Consider the following 14,336-nt stretch of genomic DNA (forward strand, 5'->3'; position numbering starts at 1 on the left):
AAGCGTAGTAGCCAGCGCTAAAATAAGTTTCATGCAAAATGTATGATAATGAACACAAGCCTGTATAAATAAATTACTTATGTATAGGAGGCGTTTAGATGGCAATAAAGATTCTCTTGATATAATATCATATCTCTTTTCATGCAATTACTTTTATTCTGCTCATTCTAAGTTGGAACAGAACGAAGGCCATGAGTAATAATGATTTAGGCGTTAGAGGGAATATTGTAGATTAATACATACTAAAACATGAATAAATTGAATAAATTGAATGAAAACTACATTTCAAACAATTTCACTATCGAAATTTTTAAGGAAAAATATTCGAAGAGCATAATTGCGGTACTGCTGTTTAGGTCACTCCTGTATCCAGCTGACATTGAAATTTTCAAACTTTCCAAGACATGAGTGATGGATTTCAGGCTCTCTACTTAAGGCTGGTACCTGCACAACAGTGTTAATCACATAATAAAAAATTCTACACATAACTGGCTCAAGATTTATTCAAGATATATATATCTATTGTGAATACATATATTTTTCTGTCCAAAATTTAACTTTAAAAATTTTGGTTTCGATTAATTCTCCTTTTAATATCGGAACAGTAAAAAAAAGTAGTGAACACTTATACTGGTTTAAAAATACAACAATAATAATAATAATAATAATAATAATAATAATAATAATAATAATAATAATAATAATAATTTTGCATTATGCACAAAGTACGCTTGATTTTAGACTGAAGAAATTAGTCTTGTAAGTCCGTCGAATAAGCGCTTCCTATTAAAAGCATAATTTGTAACAGTAATTAGCAACTTTTTTTACAATTCGGAAGGTTGCATATAACTATACTGTATCGACAGCGCTCCTGTTGCTCTTTTACATTGCGGTGTTCTCTTCGTCTGCTCTTGCGCGCTGTTTATTTTGTTTGGTTTTGAGTGGTTTATATCATGTTCAAAATTTATAGCTGCTGCCGTATATCCTGCAGGTGCCATATCCTTCAACAGATATAGTTTTCTGAAGACAATATAAACTTCTACGAAGAAGGCTGCCAAAAACCTGTCTATACAAGATAACATTCAAGTAGAGGTAATGGGAAACTTCAGTACTGGAGTCCTGAAAATAGAAAGGGGAAATATTAATTGTTACAAAGGTATAATATCTAGAGTGTTAACAAGTCTTTTAACACCAGCATAACAACTTTGCATTATTTAACATCCTGATTAAACTCCTTAGTAGATCAGTCTTTCTGGACAGCGATGACCCACTTAAGACATGCTTATGCATTCTTGGGCAGGTCGACATCAACCTTGCAGCCTTGCCAACTCAGATGAACAAGGAAAAAAAACTTTTTTTTTTCTTGATTTCGCAAGATGATTTTATTCAGAGGTTTAGCTGGTGCTAATGAAAAAAATAGTTGTTCCAACGAGAGTCCAAACCATCATCACATATGTAAGAATATATCAGCTCCCAGTTTGACTCGGTCAACCTGCAGTACATTAACCCTGCTAGCGCCATCCATTACCATATTTGCGCTGTTTCCATCCAGTCTAGGTTTCCGGTTCTTCTTCCTTTTTCTGCTTACTCATAACTTCTGTTAAATGTATGTTTTTTGTCCAAAAGAACGCTCTCGATCTTGTGTTTACGTTTGTTAAAATGTACGTTTAGCGTCTAAAAGAACGCTCCCTATTTGTTTACATTGTATCAATAATGTGGAAATTTAAGTAGATTTACTGAGTATTGATAAACTTTACTATATATGACAATTGTGGAGTGTGTTTAATCAGGTATATATGTGTTTGTGTTGTAAAACAATTGTTTTTTGCCCCTTTATGAGGGTGACGCCTTTTGAAGTTCCCCATTCCCTGTATGTGTCGTATTTATGCCCGTTCTTTTCAGAGTTTCTTGCTATTTTTATATTGAAGTTGTAAATTGATGTACCAATTGTGTTTTGTATCTTGTTTGTACCGTTATTGTGAATTTTTGAGTGAACTGGGAATTATAAAAAAGAACTGTGGAACCTGTTACGTTCTCCCCAAGCTGTTTGAATTTTGAATTTTTTGTGAGAGGAAATAAAGATTGAAGGAAGCGCGTGTTTCTCTCTCTCCCGTGGGAAAGTTTGAGTATTGAGGAGATAATGTCTCACGATGAGGAGCCAGAGGCCCCAAATAACCCACATGGTGCCCAGACCCGGGATCAGAAGAAAGTGACGAAGATTTTCCCGGATTTCCTGACATTTTGATGAAACTGAGAAGTCTTAGATTGAAGAAAGTCGGAGCTGAAGCATGGCTGCGTTGTGCTGCGAGAAAATTAAGTGGAGTTCTACAAGGCCAACCAAGCTGGCATGAGCTGACTAGCCTAGTGGACGAATTCGACCACCGTAAGTCTAAGTGGGTTGAACTAGATGATGCGGTGCAAGACTTGATCGAAAATCCGGAAGAAGTCAAAAGGTTAGTCTATGAAGCCGACGATTTCCTCAGTGAGGTAGGCCAAACACGCATTGCTGCTGCAGAAGTTTTAGAAAGGTTAGGCAATGGCAGACTTGTGAACTTGAATAGTAGGGCTACTGAAGGCAGTATAATTTCTGCAAGTGAGCCTAGTAGTGAAGCACATAGTGTGAAATTGCCTAGGCTTGAGTTATTAAAATTTGGCGGGAAAATAACAGAGTGGATGCCATTCTGGGATCAGTTTGAGGCTATTGTTGATGACAAGCCTATGCCTCCTGTTAACAAATTTATGTACCTGCGCTCTGTGTTGGAGGGCGGGCGAGAAGAGTTATACAGGGTCTGGCTCAGACGGCAGCTAATTATAAATCAGCATGTGAACTGTTAAAAGAGAGGTATGCCAAACCAAACAAGATAATTTCCGCCCACATTCAGGACCTAATGCAGCTTGCGTTGTCAAGGAGATCAAATGCGACAATCAACTCTTGGCGTTGGGAAGTTGCAAGACGACGTGATAGCCCATGTTCGCAGTTTGGAGGCTCTTGGGGTAGGAGGGGACCAATATGGGCTGGTATTGGCGCCCATGATCTTGTCCCTGCTCCCCACGAGATTAGACTGGAGTGGTCTCAGAAGTCAACAAGAGGAAGGAGACCTTAAAGGGCTGCTGGAATTCCTACAATGAGAAGTTGAGGGGCGAGAAAGGGCTGAGGCCCTTCAGGGGCTGAACCATCGAAAGACTGAGGATCCTGGCGTGGAAAAAAGGCAGAAAAAGCTCATCCAGGGTTCTGCCTCAGCCCTTCAAACTTCATCAGAAGAGAGTGCCTCTAAGCAACAGTGTGCATTCTGTGGAAAGCTGCATCCTAGTGATAAGTGTTTTGGTATAATGAAGCTCTCTCTTCATGAAAGAGAAGAAGCCATTCGTGGAAAGCGGCTGTGTCTTAAGTGTTTATCTCCTGGCCATTATGCAAGGGGTTGCTGGGCCAGATGTTCAAAGTGCAAGGGTGGCCATCACCACGCACTTATTTGTCGAGGTCCGAAGCGATAACCCTGTAACAGCTAGTGAGAAAACCCCTGAAGGAGAAAAGGTGCGGGGGGAGAGTGAATCTGTTACACATGTGGGAGTGGCTCCTTGTGAGTCAAGGGCTAGGGCTATTAAGCAGTGTTGTGTATTACAAACAGCAAAGATAAAGGTTGTAGGCTATCAGGGTATAATCTCTGCAACTGTAATGTTTGATACAGGATCGGATCGATCCTACATTTCCAAGGACTTGGTCAAAAGGGTCAGGCCCAAGTGGCTGACCTCTGAGTATTATCATTTTCTGCCTTTGGGAGGTAAGGCCTCCAAGGCAGATTTGTGTAACATTTATGAAGTGATGAGTTTAGGGGCTAATAACCACAATTACAGCTTTAAGGTAGCTGAGATTAATGTAATTTGTCCCCCTTTATGTAGACCAAGGTGGATCCCAAGTGCTTAGAGCCTTTTTGCGCATCTTAACCTAGCTGATGAGTATGGATCCAACCGAAAGATACAGGTGGATATGTTGATTGGATTAGATTTGTATTGGAAGCTGATGCTCCCTAACAAAATTGTGTGTCATGAAGGGCTTGTAGCCCAGGAGACTGTTTTTGGTTGGGTTTTGTCTGGATCCTCAATTAGGTCCAAAGATAACTGTGATGTAGGTGTGCAACTGTTAACATTTTCTAATTTTCAGGAAGATAGCTTGAGTAACTTTTGGGATTTAGAATCTGTAGGTATTCAAGCCCAGGAACCACGTTCTGACGCTATTAAGCCTGACCTATTCTGGTGCAATTTGAGAAATTGGTAAGTTACAAGGAAGGCCATTATGAGGTGGCCCTTCCTGAAATCAGAGTCTGTAAAAGTTAAAGTTACTTGATAACAAACACCATGCCTTGAGAAGATTGGATAATCTGAGTCGTAAGTTAGATAGGGACCCTGGTCTGCAGGAACAATATTATACAGTGTTTGAAGAGTATGAAAAGGAAGGTATTATAGAAGAGATCCCACCCCATCAGTTGGAGGGTGGGTGCCCAGTGTTCTATTTGCCTCATAGACCTGTGGTGCGGGAGGTGAGTATCTCCACCAAAAATCAGGCCTGTGTTTGATGGGTCAGCTCGTGGCAGTAATGGTGTGTCCCTAAATCACTGTTTAGAAAGTGGTCCTTCCTTAAACCCAGATTTAGTAGAAGTTCTACTGAGGTTTAGAAGATGGAAGGTGGCATTAACTGCTGATATTACCAGGGCTTTCCTTCAAATTAAGGTGAGGAGGGAGGACCGTGATGTTCACAGGTTTTTGTTGAAGAAAAAGGATATTGTAAAACATTTCCGTTTTGTAAGAGTACCCTTTGGAAATAAGAGTAGTCCCTTTTGTTGAATGCCACTTTGAAATTTCATTTAAAGAAAATACCCTCCCTCAGAGGTGGTTTCTGAATTGCTTGAGAATCTGTATGTTGATGACTGGCTTTCTGGGGCTGATAGCCCTGCTGAGGCCTGTGCAAGATTTGATGAAGCCTGTGGTATGTTGAAGAAAGCTGGTATGTCCCTATCAAAGTGTACTTCTAATTATAAAACCTTGCCCATGACAGAGGATTCTATTATAGAAGGTGTAAAGGTGTTAGGCTTACAATGGGATTCCTCCTCGGACTGTTTTACATTTAAGGTAGAGAATGTAGATCCCTTTGGGAATATTGTTTGTACTAAAAGAAATGTGTTAAGCCTAATTGCTCGATGTTTTGACCCCTTGGGGTTCATATGTCCCTTTGTTATGCATGCAAAAATGCTATTTCAAGAAATCTGGAGATTAGGTCTAGATTGGGATGAACCATTACCTGAGGCTATGCAAGGCAGAGTTAAGTTGTGGGTAGTAGGACTTTCTGTACTTGAATCATTGAGAATTAATCGTTACTTATTTTCAGAATTGTCCTGGAGAGATCTCCCTGCTATTGAACTTCATGCCTTTGGTGATGCGTCGGAAAGGGGGTACAGTGCTTGTGTGTATGTGAGAGTGCCAGAAAAGGGTAATTTCAAGGTAACATTGATTGCTGCTAGAGGTAAGGTAGCCCCTATAAAGAAAGTTTCCCTCCCTAGGCTAGAATTACTTGGTGCCTTATTGTGTGCTAGACTGGTCGTTTGTTAAGATGTGATGTTGTGATGTCTGCGGAGAACTGGCGGCTGGTCCCTTTATTTTGTGTTGATTTCCCCTCCAAGAAGTTGTATATTCTTCTTTTTACTTGTGCTGTTGTCAGAGCTGTCCACCTAGAGCTTACAGAGTCTCTCTCAGGTTACTGATTGCAATTTGGCAATTCGTCGGTTTCTGACGGCTAGACGTGGTGTACCTTCTGTGTTCTACTCTGACAATGCTAAAACCTTTTTGAGTGCCTCCAACCTGTTGAAACAACATTATGGCCCCATGGCCCCCCAATGGAAGTTTATTGTACCTAATGCGCCTTGGTGGGGAGGCTGGTGGGAACGCCTCATTAGATCAGTGAAGGTTGAGTTGAGAAAGACGTTGGGCACTAAGACATTGTCTAGGAGTGAATTAGAAACCACTCTTCATGAGGTGGAGGCATGTATCAATTCTAGACCCTTGACATTTGTAGGTGAAGAACCTGATGTTGCTAATCCCCTTACTCCATCACATTTTCTTATTGGTCGTTCAGCAGGTTTTCAGGTGGAACTGGCAGATGACTCTGCCTCAGGTGTGACCTCAAAGGATTTGTGTGTGAGAGAGGCTGTGCGTCTGAGTCAGTTGGAGAAATTCTGGAACATCTGGCAATCCAGTACCTTAGAAACCTGCCTTGCATGGTAAAGGGGTTCAAAGCTAATTGTAATTTAACAAGGGTTTCTGTTGTAATAGTAAAGGAAGAAAGAGCGCCTGGGCTGCTGTGGCCACTTGGAGTTATTACTGAGTTGTACCCTGGAAAGGATGGAATGGTGAGAAGTGCCAAGGTTAAAACTAAACGTGGATTTGTAACTAGACCTGTTCAAAACCTATACAATTTAGAGATTTCAGATATCAGTGAGGAAAGTGTTTGTAATTCCCTGATGAAATAATAAAGGAAAATCCAGTTGTAGGGGATCCCATGGACCCAGTTGAATCAATCACTGAGTCTACTGTAGGTAAAACCCGAAGGGGGAGATCTGTTAAAGTACCTGTTAAACTTGACTTGTAATTTTCAGGTTATGAGATTGTAGTGGAGGTTCTTATGATGGTAGGAGTGTTGAGACACTCCTATGGTGGGGAGGATGTTAAATGTATGTTTTTTGTCCAAAAGAACGCTCTCGATCTTGTGTTTACGTTTGTTAAAATGTATGTTTAGCGTCTAAAAGAACGCTCCCTATTTGTTTACATTGTATCAATAATGTGGAAATTTAAGTAGATTTACTGAGTATTGATAAACTTTACTTATATGACAATTGTGGGGTGTGTTTAATCAGGTATATATGTGTTTGTGTTGTAAAACAATTATTGTTTTTCCCCCTTTATGAGGGTGACGCCTTTTGAAGTTCCCCATTCCCTGTGCTGTGTCGTATTTATGCCCGTTCTTTTCAGAGTTTCTTGCTATTTTTATATTGAAGTTGTAAATTGATGTACCAATTGTGTTTTGTATCTTGTTTGTACCGTTATTGTGAATTTTTGAGTGAACTGGGAATTATAAAAAAGAACTGTGTAACCTGTTACGTTCTCCCCAAGCTGTTTGAATTTTGAATTTTTTGTGAGAGGAAATAAAGATTGAAGGAAGCGCGTGTTTCTCTCTCTCCCGTGGGAAAGTTTGAGTATTGAGGAGATAATGTCTCACGATGAGGGGCCAGAGGCCCCAAATAACCCACAACTTCAAAGCCTTCTCTTGTGTCACTACTGACAATATTAGATCAGAGCATACCATAGCTTTGTAATAATTTTTTCAGTCTCTCTTTCACACACTTGACGTTATTTGAAGCCATTCAGTAGGTTTTCTCTCTCTCTCTCTCTCTCTCTCTCTCTCTCTCTCTGTGATAGGAAGTGAGAAAACGCACGACAGGACGTCTTCTCCTGTCGAATGCCTGGGAAAGATTGGAAAGTAAACAATTATGGAAACTATATAACATCTAATTTCATGATAGAATAATTGTTAAAATACGTGTTTAACAGTTTAGCAACTAGATATAAAATGGATAGTATCTTTTGAGATTAGATATAGAAAACAACCATATAAAGTACATATTGTGACTTTTTGAGGTGGCTCAATGACTGTTTAAAAACTTTTAATATGTATAAGTATTCTGAAATGTAGAAGTGATACATAACATCAAAAGATTGATTAATTAGTGTCTAACAGACAACATGCAAGGTTAGTATGCTTTCCTCGAATATAGAAATCAGTACCTCAACCAACCTTACTTGAATGCAGTACGTTCGTAGGACTTGAATCATTTTTTGGTTTTCATGCGCCTCAAGGGCATTGTTGAACTGACTGGGTGCCATGTGACAACACTTGTGTTCTTGTATCATTTGCTGATAAAATTTGTGTTGAATAGGCGATCTTTTTGCATTGGGTGAATCTTGATATGCTGTATACTTAGGTCTGAATTGTAGATGAACTACGATATGGATGAATAGCTACTACGAATGTTTTACCCATCATCGAGAGAGTGAAAAAGAGTATCAGTTACAGAGGCTTTCTTTTTTTGACTTCGCATTCAAAACTGAGACTCTCTACTTTTAAGAAGAGCTAGTTGAAGGGAACTGAATTAACACAACGAAAAAGCAAATGGAATGAATGACTGTAAGACATGAAATGTGAAGTTCTCACATACTCCTCCCTACAAAATAGTGCAATACCACTGCATGATGAAACGTAACATCCCAAAATAACGTACAAAATAAATTAATATACTGTAACAGAAAATATCAAGTTAAGAATATCAATTATTTAAATCTGCACACCACTTGCCCATTTTGCTTTTGCAAGCAGTGTTGGCAGCTTTTACTGGAAAAGCCCTAATATCAGCAAAATTAGCTACCTGATCAGGTCAAACAGAATTGGAACGCAGACTCAAAATATGGGTGAGTATTTCCCGCACATTCATGTTCTATGACATCATCAGATAGCCTACATCACTCACATCTCCCTTCTCCACGTCTCTGTGATTATGGATGAGAGAAGCTCCATGTGATGCAAAGGGTTTATTGACTATGATACCATCACCTCTCTTGAGTTTTCCACTTCTTACTCGATGACCTACTTCATGACCTACGACAAGCTCTAAAACATGACCTAATAACTAATAAGGCCTAGTTGTGATGAGCATCCTAACACAACAGCAGCACCTGCACTGATTTGATTCTCCCAGTTTCTTTGATGGAGATCTTTGCAGTTTTCTCTCAGATTAAAAGATTATTCTCATACCACAATTCTCTAAAGTAATAAAAAAAATCTCATCTCTAGCAGATGAGGTTAGTATAAAAGATTCCCTCGAGGAAGGCGGTTTATTCCGCAAGTGCTGTTCTTCTGGTAGCCTTAATAACAAATGGGAATTACCACTACATTTGAGGAAACAGTTGAGAGTTACTACTTCTAAATTATTTTCATATGAACGTAATGTTAAAAATCTAGAGTTAATTACTGGATGAATATCACCAATGACTGTTAACAATTCGAACTACGTAAGTTTAGACCTGCCAACTGTCTTATAAAGACAACTCTTGAGTCTGACGAGTCTCTACCCAGTTTCACCTACCCAGATACTGTGATGTGCTGAATATCGTAACTTTGGAAATGTTCCTTGGATTCATCACAAACCAAAGCTTGCTCTAAGATTTGAAAACTAGTTACAAATGACTTAGCACTGTAACTGTTAACATGCGTCTGTTTACCATAAAGATTAACAGATCCTAAAAAGGGCTAGCACAAAACTTGCTCGTTTGACATTTGGTGAACAGTTCGTGTGTCCTAACATTTAAACATGTGAATATCATCTCCCTTGACATACAGAAGGCCTATTAAGTCTATTCCAGTATGCTGAATGGGTTTAATGAAACTGACCGTGTTTGGGCAAATTTGTCATTTTGGGTTAGTGAAATGCAAAACTGTTGAATTTCCTGAATGTCATACAAAAGCTCTTAAACCCTCTTGGTCTAACAGTATTTAAGGTGGCCTTTTATCCTGGTGGCAACTACAGTAAGTAGCCACAAGCTGAGTGGTATCCGGGCCCACCACCTCTGTTATCCGAGGTACCATGAGAGATTCCCCTGGGGCGCAATTTTCTATGTCAGCCGCATGTCGAGAGCTATCACCAGGCCGTGGAAGCCAAGGTCTATAGATTAAAGCACTGGCGCTCCACGCCTGGAGACTCTCCAGCGTCTCCTACGAGCGAGAGGCTTTTTTTTTGCCGTACAGCAAAGGAGATGTCTGGATACCTTCGGAAACCCTCAGTGACTGTGTAGGCTACCATGGGAAATGGGCAATCATCTGCAACTGGTATTGTCAACGAAGTATCCCTCCAATCAAGGTAATGCTTCAGCAGGTAGCGGAATTTCTTGAGTTTGTGAGAATAATCCATTTAAAATGTGAAATATATCTCACATCAGCACAGGTGAAAAAATGAGAGACTGGTAGTAGGTTCTGACTGCTTACAGCTATATTCTAAGCCACTGACACACTCACACACACACACACACGCACACACACACATATACAGCATATATATATATATATATATATATATATATATATATATATATATATATATATATATATATATATAAACATTAAACTTATGAATGTCGCTTAATATCTAATTTGCACTACTTCGGGAATATAACTGAAAGGGAATTATAAGTGATAAATGGATTGATGGCTCAGTGGTTTTGAATGTCGACTGGAAGTCGATGGCGAGGACTGTCCAGTGTTCGAATGACTTAGGTACCAGTCCGTTTATCACTTATAATTCTCCTTTGGTGATATTCCCGAAGCAGCGCGAATTGGATATTAAGCGGTATTTGTAGCTTAATGTTTGTATATAAATTATGGTGATGTGATAAAATTCACATACACATATATACACATACATACATACATATACACTGTATATATGTGTGTATGTATATATAAACACATTCACACACATGTGTAAATAGATTTATATATACAGTATATATATATATATATATATATATATATATATATATATATATATATATATATATATATATATATATATATATATATATATATATATATATATATATATATACACATGCACACACACACACACACAAAACACTGATCAGACGCACAAGGTGTTTATTCACAAGATGAAGTAGATTAAGGACCAGAATACGATGAGATTCCCATTTTGTTTTATTCCTACGTTTCGTGACAACAACGCCACATCTTCAGGGATTTTCTACAAAATAAAATATATGTTAACATAAAATGAGAGCTGAATGTGAGATCCAATAGATGAAAAAGCTAAAACAATTTAATGTAAAATTACAACTCACAGATTTCAATTACACACACACACTTGACTAAAACTGAGACTAAAAGTACAACAAAATTATAAATGATTAAAAGAGCATTAAAAATATCTCGGCAAAATTATAAAAAGAACGCCCACACATACAGCCAAAAGTAAAATGTATATATTCATAAAATTACAGCCGAAAACATCTCCAAAGGTAAAAATACACTAAAAGTAAACAACGTCAAGAGGCACAAAGAATGACAGAAATTTAGGCAAAAATAACGGGACAGTGGAAGAAAAGTTGTTTAGAGTCGGAACTCGTAATTTGATGTTTAACATTTCCAAAATCAACAGTTTGTTGAGTTCCTTTGTTTGGCCCGTAATTCCAAAACCTTCCTATTTGATGGTGGTTTTACATTTAGTAATGTGATTCCCTATATAAGAAGTTTCTGGGTTAGATAGCTCACACCCACTTCCATGACTACTGCCCCGATGAGAATTAGCCCTCACCCGAGATATTTTTAATGTTCTTTTAATTATTTATAGTTTTGTTGTACTTTTGGTCTCAGTTTTAGTCAAGTGTGCGTGTAATTTAAGTCTTTGAGTTGTAATTTTACATTAAATTGTTTTAGCTTCTTCACCTATTGGGTCCCATAATCAGCTCTTATTTTATGTTAACAAATATTTTATTTTGTAGAAAATCCTGAAGATGTGGCGATGTTGTCACGAAACGTGGAATAAAAACAATATGGGAATCTCATCATATTCGTCCCTTAATTTACTTCATTGTATGTATATATATATATATATATATATATATATATATATATATATATATATATATATATATATATATATATATATACAAATTTTATAAAAACGTGCATATATAATTACAGGTAACTATATATAAAACTTTATATATAAATATATCTATATATACATATATATAAATGTATATATACATAAATAAATTTATATATATGCATGTAGTCCAGCCACCATGAGTACATGAAAACCCTAACTTTGGCCTTTTATAACTCTGGAAATATTCAACCGACCTGGATGAAACTCTGGCTTTAGAGGTTTCTCACTGAGGTCTCTAATCGTGCCAAATTTAATCGAAATCCATTCAGCCGTTCCGGAGAGCCAGATATCGATTTTTGGCATTCAAGAGAATGTGGTAGGGTGGGTGGGTGGGTGGGTGAGCGACCTAACATATCTGTGGGCAATATGTAACGGTAAAAGATACAGCCGTGATACTTAGTTTTTCTGAAAGCTCGTATTCTGGAGTTTTTTCTTTATGAAATTTTAAAGTTACTGTATGCCATACAAATTGGCCACCGAAATTCAAATTTCCTGATGCTCAGGTACGGACTGCTCACAACGTTAGAAGAGACGCCGTTTTCTTAATGTGTATGAATAGCAAGTGGTATTAGGAGAAGCTAGCTGATTTACTGCCAATTCACTTAATTAAAAATTATTACACACGTTGAATTTACCTACGTGGCTTTGGTTTTCGCGATTGTTGACCTAGCCTAAATAAAAAGCCTCAATTAGACAAGAGGATGAAAACCGTAGCTTCAGATTGTGTTTTAGAAGAAATCCAAATGGGATGAACAATTTCCGACTTTTTGGTTCCCAAGATGGCGGGTAGCCTACTTCAAAACGGCGGAATCCGTGTCCTCACTTTCGCTCATAACATAGTCAAGTAGCACCTCAAATTGAAGGTAATTCAACAAAGAATGTAGCAGATACATCAGTTCTACATTTTATTCATTTCGGTAGGTACTAAACGCATTTTAGACTGATCAGTACTTCTACCTCAATGCGTTCTTTCATTCAGATATAATAAACATCAAAATGAGGTTCAAAACAAACTTGTTATTGAAAACTAGCTTTCCAAACACATTTAACATCAAGCACAAGGAAATTAAATTGAAATAATAATGTTTGTATGCTAATCACTATCATGAGATCACAAACCATTGCTCATTTAGCACTTTTGCCTTAAACAATCCTTATATACAAAGCAGGAGCAAAAAGCCTCAGTGATATGCAATACACTGTTGAAAAACTAATGTACCTTAGACTAAAATAACTAGAAACATAAGCCAAAAGTAAAAAAAAAAAATGTCACCACCTAGCTACTTGATATTCATATTTATGCTGGAAAGAAAATAAACACTCATGTCAAATATTGACATTTTTTAACACCGAAAGGAAAATCAAAACACCATAAACAGAAAAAAGGTAATATTTATTTTGCCATCGTCCTTCACTTCTCTTCGACTGATGTATTTGCATGAGAAATTGTCAGAACAAATGTTCCACTTGGAGAATACAACACAGAAATGCAGATACATAGATCCATTTGCAAAAATAAATAAATAAAAAAATAAAAAATAAAAAAGGCAAACAAACACATACAGAAACCAATAAAGTAAAAATCTGCATTCTAATGTCAAAGATTACCTCTGCCGTAATGTTCTGTTATCTTTTTGTGCCTTACACTCAGATAACCGATCATTCTGTGCTTGTTACTGCTTGACAGCACGTACACAGGGAATATACGTAAAAATAAGTCGACTGTACACACAATAAAAAGATATAATGGAATGCTACAAGCATGGCTATTGGGAAATATATGCTCTGTGTTTTTATAACATAACATTATCATCTTAGGTCTTTGACTTCGTGCCACTGCTGATAATAAAGAGCAGTGGGAGACACTAGTCATGCCTTCTTTTCAGGGAAGATGTTTTTCTTCACTCCAACTGAAGTTCCAGTGAACCTGGGTTTCTGCTGTAGTCTTTGCACAAGCATGCTTTGGTGCATGCCAGAAACAGACGTGTGCATTGGCAACGTCTAATTGCACAGCATTTATCTCTTGAGGAACACCCACACGAGGTCAGCTCCAAGCAGTCAGCAGTTGCAGGATCTGTGGTGAGAAGTTTTGGCTTCAGATAAAGAGTGTCAGCGTCTGTTCTTTTGGACTTCCAACCACTCTCCTGAAAAGATGGCAACTTCTGAAGGGCTTCGTTTGCTCTTTTCCAGATCAGTGTTTGGAAATGTGCATGTCTAATGTGCAGCTGGAGGGCGTCTTTGGTTGGGGGTATGTTCTCCAGTGTCTTTTTGGCTCTGTGAACCATTGCACATCGCACTTGGTGGATTGATTGGCTCTGTGTGCTTGAGTCTTACGATTTAGAAAGTGTTCAGCTGCATCTAACACTTGCTGGGCTGGGTAATCCTCGGCACTAAGTCCCTCAAGCAGGTTTGAGTCTGACAAAAACATTCCATGCAGTCTGTTTTCCAATAAGGTACAATTAATCATGCTATTCTATTTAACATATTTTGAAACTTCCTAAGCTGTATCTTAGGTAGATTGTGCTAGCAGGTTCATCAGCTAACACATCTTACACA

At 38.0% G+C, this 14,336-nt stretch overlaps 1 long non-coding RNA gene across 1 annotated transcript; it reads right to left on the reverse strand.

Moving 5' to 3' along the window:
- Positions 1-680: 680 nt before the first annotated feature.
- On the reverse strand, positions 681-6,910 carry LOC136840247 (uncharacterized). The gene is made up of 2 exons (XR_010853565.1): positions 6,618-6,910; positions 681-1,119 (listed from the first exon to the last, which is right to left on the reverse strand). It is a non-coding gene; the product is annotated as an uncharacterized lncRNA (long non-coding RNA).
- Positions 6,911-14,336: the final 7,426 nt, after the last annotated feature.

Source organism: Macrobrachium rosenbergii, chromosome 7 (assembly GCF_040412425.1).
Source record: "Macrobrachium rosenbergii isolate ZJJX-2024 chromosome 7, ASM4041242v1, whole genome shotgun sequence".
NCBI lineage: Eukaryota > Metazoa > Arthropoda > Malacostraca > Decapoda > Palaemonidae > Macrobrachium > Macrobrachium rosenbergii.